At 37.6% G+C, this 9,252-nt stretch overlaps 1 long non-coding RNA gene across 2 annotated transcripts; it reads right to left on the minus strand.

Moving 5' to 3' along the window:
- Positions 1-1,476: 1,476 nt before the first annotated feature.
- On the minus strand, positions 1,477-4,091 carry LOC311287223. 2 transcript variants are annotated; one of them, XR_014626714.1, is made up of 8 exons: positions 4,009-4,091; positions 3,859-3,919; positions 2,978-3,096; positions 2,556-2,853; positions 2,400-2,460; positions 2,139-2,232; positions 1,930-2,048; positions 1,477-1,822 (listed from the first exon to the last, which is right to left on the minus strand). It is a non-coding gene; the product is annotated as an uncharacterized lncRNA (long non-coding RNA). The 2 variants fall into 2 exon arrangements; XR_014626715.1 differs by having other exon boundaries at positions 1,922-2,048.
- Between the last annotated feature and the right edge of the window lie 5,161 nt (positions 4,092-9,252).

A 9,252-nucleotide genomic window follows, 5' to 3' on the forward strand; every position in this document is an offset into this window, starting at 1 on the left:
AGTGCCAAGGAGGCATGGCATTGCCCAACTTTTTATTTTACTATTGGGCAAGCAATATTCAAAAAATCATACATTGGGTGTCTGCTTGGGATTCACAATCAATTCCTGTATGGGTGAAAGGGGAGGAAGCATGCACCAAATTTGCTCTTAAGTCCTTGGTCTGTGCACCTCTTCCGATATCAGGAAAGAGTTTCATTACATCACCGAATCCAGTAGTTGCACACACGTTAAAAATTTGGTCGCAGTTTAGGAGGCATTTTGGATTACAAGCTGCTTCAGTTGCTGGTCCCATTGTTTCTAATTGCTTGTTCCCCCCATCTTATATGGATGCTGCTTTTCTGGTGTGGGAGAAACAGGGAATTAGATCCTTAAAAGATTTATTTTTTAATAATATTTTCTGTTCCTTTGAGGAGCTTGATCACAATTTTTCCTTGTCGAAAACCAATTTCTTTAGATATCTACAGATAAGGAGTTTTATTAAGTCAGTATTCAAATCCTTTCCTGAATTACCTGCTCCCTCAGTTATTGATGCACTGCTGGATTTAAAACCAGAGAGCAGAGGATTAATCTCTAGCATATATTCTCTTATAAGCACCATAAATCCTCGAAGCCCAGACCATGTTAAAAACTCCTGGCAGCTTGACCTGGGTAGAGACGTTACTGATGCGGAATGGGGTCGCATTTTAGACCAAGTACATTCATCATCGCCCTGTGCCAGACATGCTCTCATTCAATTTAAAATACTTCATAGGTTACATTTCACCAATTCAAAATTAGCTAGGATCTATCCCACTATTAATCCTACATGCAACAGATGCCTACATTCGCCAGCCACAACAGCCCATATGTTTTGGTCATGCCCAAGACTGGAGGGGTTTTGGAAAGATATCTTTAAATCTTTTAGTGACATGTATGGTGTCTCTATTGAACCTGACCCCCTGTTAGCTGTCTTCGGCACTAGCCCGGAAAATATCACTGCATGAAAATTGGGATTTCCGACCCCGTAAACGGCCGCAAATCTCCCTAATTTTCGGCAGTTAACGACAATTCACAGCCTGTGAAATAAGGGAAATAAGGGATTGTGTTCGTCTGTGCCGAATATTGTCGGAAACGAACCATGACGTATGCAGAGCGCTCGCGCCGGAGGTGTGAATGGCTCTAATTACCATATGAATAGCAGCTCCCGCCAGAGAAAGGCTTGAATTTCCTCACTCACTATTGGTTGAACCCACGTGGTTTAAACAAGAAAAATCACTCGTGATTGGTTGGCAGATCTGTTACTATTGGTCACACTCGCTCATTAAAAATAAAAAAAATTATAATATTCATATAAATAATAATATATATAAAAAAAAAAATTATATTCATAATATGCTATTCTGTGGTATATTCATGTCATTGTTAACCTATGGACTACACTTATTACCATCAAGGACATGAATTTATAAAGGAATGGAAAATTTGCCAGGGACATGCTGTTTATTCAAAGAAAGAGCTTTATTAGCACAGACACAAAACAATATACACCTATGTACAAAGCATAGATCATCTGCACACACAACAAATTGGAAGCTCAGTGTCTGTTTTCATCTTCGGAGCTGTAGGTGACTAGCGGCGTTCTCTCTGAATTCGGTCCATTTTGCAGACGTCTGTGGTGCGTTGCCCTGTATTTAGGAGTCGCCTCTAATCTCGACTGCAGCGTAGCACAGAGCTCTGTGAGCTCCTGGCTGGTGGTTGAACTTCATCGGACATCAGATCTATGGTGGCGCACTTCCAAATGCCCAAGTCATCCTCACCTAGCACACCGTCTCGCTTCTAGCAGCTGTAAAAACAACCAATACAGACAATCAGTACTGTGATGCACTGTGTATGGACACAAAACATCTATTAATGCACGTGAAAAATAGTCACATTGACTAACCCTCTTACCCTCTTTCTTCTCGCTCGACTCCGAGCTGAACTCTTCACAGCTTCGGCCTGCAATGCCAGATCTGGTTGTTTGTACCTGAAGCTCCTGCGTACTGTCTCGTAGTACGTCTTACAGGCAGCTGGACAACAATTAAATGAGAGTGATATGAATAAAAACAACGCAAGTCACAGTAAAATGAAACAAGGAGAAAATAGTAAAAGTTACTTACAATGTCGTCATGATCAGCGTCATGAAAATCTGGACTTGCAGACATAGCTCTGAGTAAATGTGAGGTTACGCCCTCGTTATGAGGCGAGGTTACTCTATGGAAACAAAATGTATGATTAAGATCGTAAACTATAACGGATCTATTTTCTTATACAAGAGAATGAAAGCATATTCTTTGAATCTTACCTTTAAAATGTTTGTAAGTTTTTATGAAAGTAAAAAAATAAAAGAATGTAAGATTCTTTTATTTTATTTTTTTTACCTTGCTCCAGTTCATAGCGCCCACAATTTGTCTCAGAGTTGTGAAGATGGCATACTGCTTCCTGTAAATTACAGGATTATTTACAATTATTAAACAAATAATAGCCATCAATCCCATGACCTCTTGCTTTATGATGAAATCATGAAAAACTCTTACATTTCACAAGGCCTGACAAAATACAGCTGCAGGTAACTAGCGGCATTCTGTCTGAATTCGGTCCATTTTGCAGACGTCTGTGGTGCGTTGCCCTGTACTTTGGAGTCGCCTCTAATCTCGACTGCAGCGTGGCACAGAGCTCGGTGAGCTCCTGGCTGCGACAGGACGGAGGTCGCACAATCCATCCAGACACCCCGCAGACGATGCCGTCTTCCTCATCAGACATCAGGTCTATGGTAGCACACTTCCGAAGGCCCACCTCATCCTCAGCTAGCACACTCTGTCTCGCTTTTAGCAGCTGTTAAAACCAATAAAGACAATCAATACTGCGCAATGCACTGCGTATGGACAACACACATCTATTAATGCACCTGAAAAATAGTCACATTGACCAAGAACGAATCTAATCTAATAAATCTTACCGTCATTCTTCTCGCTCGACTCCGAGCTGAATTCACCACAGCTTCCGCCTGCAATGCAAGATCTGGTTGTTTGTACCTGAAGCTCCTGCACACTGTCGTGTAATATGTCTTAAAGGCAGCTGGAAAACAATTAATTGAGAGTGATATTAATAAGAACAACATAAGTCACAGTAAAATTAATAAGAACAACATAAGTCACAGTAAAATTAAACAAAGGAGAAAAAATGCAACCGGGTGAAATTGAAGAAATACACACCGGAAGCAAACTATGCTTTTTGAAATTGGGGTTTTATTCTGACTGCTGTTTAAAATAAGTGACAGCGGTCAATGGAAGCACAATTAAACAGATAAAAGTCCGATTAAGAAAAAAGTTTGCCTTGTTCGAAGAGATTTCACAAGAAAAAAAATAGATTTCACTAGTTAAACAAAACAAAAAAAGAAAAACAAAAAAAAGAAATTGTAGAAACAGTTTACAGTAAATTTGAAGATGACAATCAAATGTCACAAAAAGCTTAACCAGTGGATCAATGCCCAAATCCACAGAATACTTAATTCAAACTGAAATGCAGTGTAATACACTGCAACTGGTCAGATTTAAATTGATTTCTCCAAACCAAAATATGTTAGGCTACAATTAAATACGATAACACAAACTGGAATACGGCAGTGGCTCAGGTAACTTAGGCCTAAGTTACAAGAGAAATAAAAGCACTTTAACAAAGCCACAACCCACGTTTAATCATGCCATGCGGAACCAGAAATATGCATTTAACCATAAAGTTATACTGTATAATCACAGAATATAGATTCAACTCATTAACAGATTTATCAAATAAACATGCCATCAGTAATTTCCCCCATAAACCATGAAACGTACATACCCAATCCTTTACCGTCCGATCACCACGAGGTTCACTCGTCACACATGCGCTCCAAATAAATCTATAAACAAAAATGTACACATCAAATGTTCTTTTAACTTAGCTTCACAACTTATTTGTGCATATTAAAGATATTGGAGTAATATTTACCAAGAAAGAAGAACGTATAACACAGAATCCGATCGATGCACACACCGTCATGGAGCTCTCCTGAACAATGAAAAATGGCTGCCGTTCTCTGGTCGCGCGCATGCGTCCAGCACAAGTGAATAGTATCGCGAGAAGAGAGGGATTTCTTAAAGGGGCCACAAACATTTTTAATGCAAAATAGAAACGAGGTACATTTTATGTAAACAACTCTAATCGTAGTTGTAACTCTATATGTACAGTAGGCATAATTCTTGTCATTGCGTATGTGTATGCAGCATGAGTCAAATACAATCTTCTGTTAGTGTTGTATTATGCACAGTGGTTGGGCTCTAAGAGATTGTGATGCTGTTTGCATGGAATGCACATTTTACCTTTGTGGGAAAGCCTGATTGAAATTAATTGTTGAAATAAATGGTTTTGTGTCTTTTTTACATAACATTGGCTATTGCTAATGACACATAGTAACTAATCTAGCTACTTTCATTAAATATATCAATTTAAGCTAAAATGTAAGAGGGTCATTCTATGAAAATGTCCATTTTTCTGTCCCTAGCCTTTACAGAAATATTACACTTAAAAAACACTTTAGGGTTACAATTTCTTTACATTTTAAAATAAAACAATATGTTATTTGAACAATTACACCCTCTTGAGCCATCAATGTGGCAATATTTGATTTTTATGAATTATATAGAATTTCAAGCACCACAGAAGTGCTCGTCCCCAGTCATGTACAGAGGGAAAATGCTTTATTTTGAGGTCAATAACAGATTTTTACACCATTTAAAATACAATAATGTTTACATAACTATCAAATATATTATGTAAATGATATATATAAAAAAAATGCAGAATACATATTATAAAATTTATAATGAAAGTAGTGGTCCCCTGGAGTTGTGTCACTGGTGTTACTGTTAAACAAAAATCTCTTATTTTGAAATAAAAATCACACTGCTATAGCTTATGTTTGTATGCAGGCCTACGGAATTTATATTCATAATACTTAATAACTAATATTATTTTATTGCATTTATATTAGTTGTTTGAAGAGTTACAAAAAAGCGGTCGGTCTTAACACAAGTTTCAGCCGGCAAGTCGGTCGGACTAAAAGGGGGAAAAAATAAATAATTGGGTCGGTAGGCTACTAAATTGACAGGGTCGGTCGGGTTACGGCAAACAAGAATATTTTTAAGGATGGCCTTAGACTATTGTAACTCACTTTATTTTGGGCTATCTCAGGCCTCTCTCTCTCGTCTACAGCTAGTTCAAAACGCAGCGGCTAGACTTCTCACCGGGACACGCAAATATGAGTCGATCACCCCTATTTTATTCAAACTCCACTGGCTACCTGTCACATTCAGGATTGATTTAAAATTTTTACTATTTGTGTATAAAGCTCTTAACAAACCGGCCCCCCAATATCTGACCAATCTCCTCTGCCCGTACACTCCATCTCGTACTTTGAGATCCAGTGATCACTGTCTTCTCATCGTGCCCAGATCCAGACTTAAAAAACGAGGCGACTGCACTTTTGCGACTGCAGGCCCAAAACTTTGGAACAGTCTACCCCTCTATATCAGACTAGCTCCCTCAATTTCCATCTTCAAAACATCCTTGAAAACTTTAATACCCCTTGACACAACTATTGTTTTTTTTTTTTAATTGTCCTGTTTCTGCCCTGCATTTTATCTATTGCCCTGTACAGCACTTTGGTCAGCCTTGGCTGTTTTTAATTTTGCGTTATAAATAAATATTGTATTTTTTTTAGAATTAAGTTAATACCTTTGAGTCACCTGGGATAAAACTCCCCCTGCTACCCTCATTTGCATTTGTAAAGCTCACAGCAGTCTCATTTACATGTTAAAGCATTAGAGGGAGGGGGGTCATGGGGCAAGCAAGTCCCACGTCAATTTCCGACAATTTCCGACAGTTTGCAGTGTTGCCTGTAAATTGCCGTTTGCAGTCGTAAACCTGAACTTCCACGACAATCTACAGCGCCGGTAACTGTCGAAAATCCCACTTTTCATGCAGTGTATTGTGCTTAAGGAAGGAATGTGTAAGGTAATTGCCTTTACCACTCTGTTGGCAAGACGCTTAATTCTTCTCCAGTGGAAAAAAGCTGAGCCCCCAACACATAATAGATGGATTAACCCTCTGGGGACCAAGCTGTTTTTGGGGTCCTTGAGATGTTCTGACATGCTCTGACATTTGTGCTTTTTTCAGTTATTTATAAACATGTTAATGGCAAAGGTGTAAATTCACTCTATATAGCACAAACAGGGCTACCATAATATGCGAGCAACGTGTATGTAGATGTTTGTATTTTTAAGAGAATAATGTTTATGCGTGGTTATTGGAAAAAATTTAAATGAAAGTTGCTGAATTAAGACCACAAAACACATGTTAAATATGTGTCCACAAGACTTTTGACTAATGGATGTTGTCCCTTTGAGTTCTAGCTTCAAAATTATGTGAAAATAGTCTTGCTTTATCGTTCACAAAAAAAATACATTGATTTAAATGGTGTAAAACAGGTTTTGCTTGGAAAGCCAATATGCGAGGGGGAGGAGTAGTTTACACCTTAGATTACAATGTCCCACCCACTCTGCATAATGACTCTGCATAATTAGCCATTCATTCAGGTGTGACACTGACTGAGCCACAATGCAAGGACAAAAGATGTATTTAGAAGAAGACTTATATTGACCATTTAAGATTTCGCTTACATCTATCTTGTAAATATGTTTTGCTATTTTATTAAAAATGTTACAATTACAACAATAATTACAATTTCAACAATATTTCAAGTGTACTCTTTCTTTGTAAAAAAGAAAAAGAAAAAAGATTATAGGCCTACATTTTATCATATGTATTCATTAGTTTGAATATAGCAATATATATATATATATATATATATATATATATATATATATATATATAATATATATAAATGTATATAATATATATAAATAATATAGTTATATATATATATATAACGTTAGATATGAGCAGAAATTGGTAAACTAAAGCTTATTTGGTGTGGCAGTATATTCTACAGTAGCCTAAAAACTGTACCCAAATCTAGTCAACAAGTGACTGACTGTAACGTTGTTTTTATGAAATATTAGGGCATATAAATGCTAATTTGCAGTTTAATACGTTGCTTATACAAATACATTTTATTTCAACATATTCCAGTCGATTTTTACTCATATCAGTAGGCTATAGCAAAGCACTTTATTCTTTCACACACAGACGCGCGATTCATATTTAGGCTAAACAGTCTTTACAAATATGTACCCTTCATTCATCTCACAGAAAGGCGAGTCATATTATAGAAATGCGATTCATCTTTTTGCGGTTTGCATAGGCCTACACTAACGTTATTCCATAACGTTATTCCACATCAACACTTGAGAAAAGAAAACAGCCTACCTCCTCATATCAGGAGATATTGCTCCTCATATCAGCACTGTTCTGAGGAAACTTTTCTCCATAAGGTAGGTTATATTATGCCTCACTCGATTGCGACGCGCTTTGTTTACAGCTGATGTGGGGGCGTTTCACAGACTGAAATGGTTCTCAGAATTTGCATTTGAATAGCACGCGCTCTCCGGGGAGTGGTCAAATTACTTTTGAATGGCTCGTAATGAGCTCGACTGGAGTCGCTCTCTTTTTATACAGATTACAGAAGCTGATAATATTTGTTTTTTATATAAATTACTTCATTTAAAAGATGCGATCTCAAGCTTTATGCCCGTGGGTCTGTTTGCCTGTTTGACTGAATTTTCGCGGAGTTATAGATCATTTTCGAACGCGTTTCAAATGGGAGTTTACTGACAGAGAGAAGGCAGAAATCGCATCATGTTCATTTTTCTTTATTTGTCAAAAAGCAAAACACTTTATTTTTATTGTGAGTATACAGAAAAAAAATAGAAACTGAACAGGATCGATTGATGTATTACACGAAAATGAAAGATCAAAATTAACAGAGCATTTAGTGTTTATTTTCATTGCTAAAAAAAAAAAACGAGCAAAACGCGCGGGCGCGTTTTTGGTCCCCAGAGGGTTAAAGAAGTAATGTATTACATCCAGCTTGAAAAAATCAAATTCACTGTCAGAGGTTCAAAAAGCAAATTCTTTGAAACGTGGTCACCTTTCCTAGCGTATTTTGATGGCTTGCAATTTTCAGAGGGAGGGGCCACCTAAACACCTGTACAGATGTGGACCTAGAGTTTTTATTGTATTCTTTATTCTCTTTATTTGATGATCTTTTACGTGTCTGTTTCATACCCTTTCACGTCAGTTATAATTCTGGTTGAATGGACAATTTTGAGGCAAATATAAGGTGATTGATTCCTTCCTTCATTTACTTTATTTATTTATCTGGGTTTTTTATTTATTTAAATTTGTATTATTATCTATTTTTATTATTGCTGTACCTACATGATATATGCACCTTATACCTTGAATATGCACACTACTGCAATGTATCTGTTTGTTGTCTTTGAGGATAGTGTATGATGTCTTTGAACTGTAAGCTATGTGTTCATGTTGAGTCGCACGAGGGAAATGAGGGAGTATTGTAGGATGTTTGTTATAATGTCTCTTTTTGGTGCAATTGTTTTTTTGTTTTTTTTTTTGCATATTTTGTTATAAAAATGGTTATAAATAAAGTACTCAAAAAAAAAAGAAAACAAAGATGCACATCACACTTCATGACACAAGGCCTGTGCAGAAAACTTATATGTCTGTCCCAAAGCCCTTGCATGATGAGGTCAAGGAGTACTTGCAAGACTTGTTAAATAAAGGTTGGGTGGCTCCCTCCAGGTCAGCATACTCATCTCCAGTAGTCTGCGTGAGGAAAAAAGACGGCAGTCTTCGGTTATGCTGCGACTACCGGGAGCTAAATCAGAAGTCAGTGCCCACTCCCTCGCCACCCAATCCCTAAAATACAAGACATGCTGGATGCACTAAGTGGAAGCACATGGTTTACTGTCTTGGACCAGGGGAAAGCATACCACCAGGGCTTCCTGGATGAGAAGAGCCAGCTGCTATCAGCATTTATAACCCCATGGGGGCTGTACCAATGGATACGCATTCCATTTGGGCTGAGTTCGGCACCAGCCGAGTTCCAAAGAAGTATGGAAAGCTGCTTGTTAGGCCTTCGGGACACAATATGTCAGCCCTACCTAGACGACAACTTGGTCCATAGCAGCAGTTTTGAAGATCATTTGGCTC

Source organism: Rutilus rutilus (genome assembly GCF_951802725.1).
Source record: "Rutilus rutilus genome assembly, chromosome: 3".
In the NCBI taxonomy this organism is placed as follows: Eukaryota; Metazoa; Chordata; class Actinopteri; order Cypriniformes; family Leuciscidae; genus Rutilus; species Rutilus rutilus.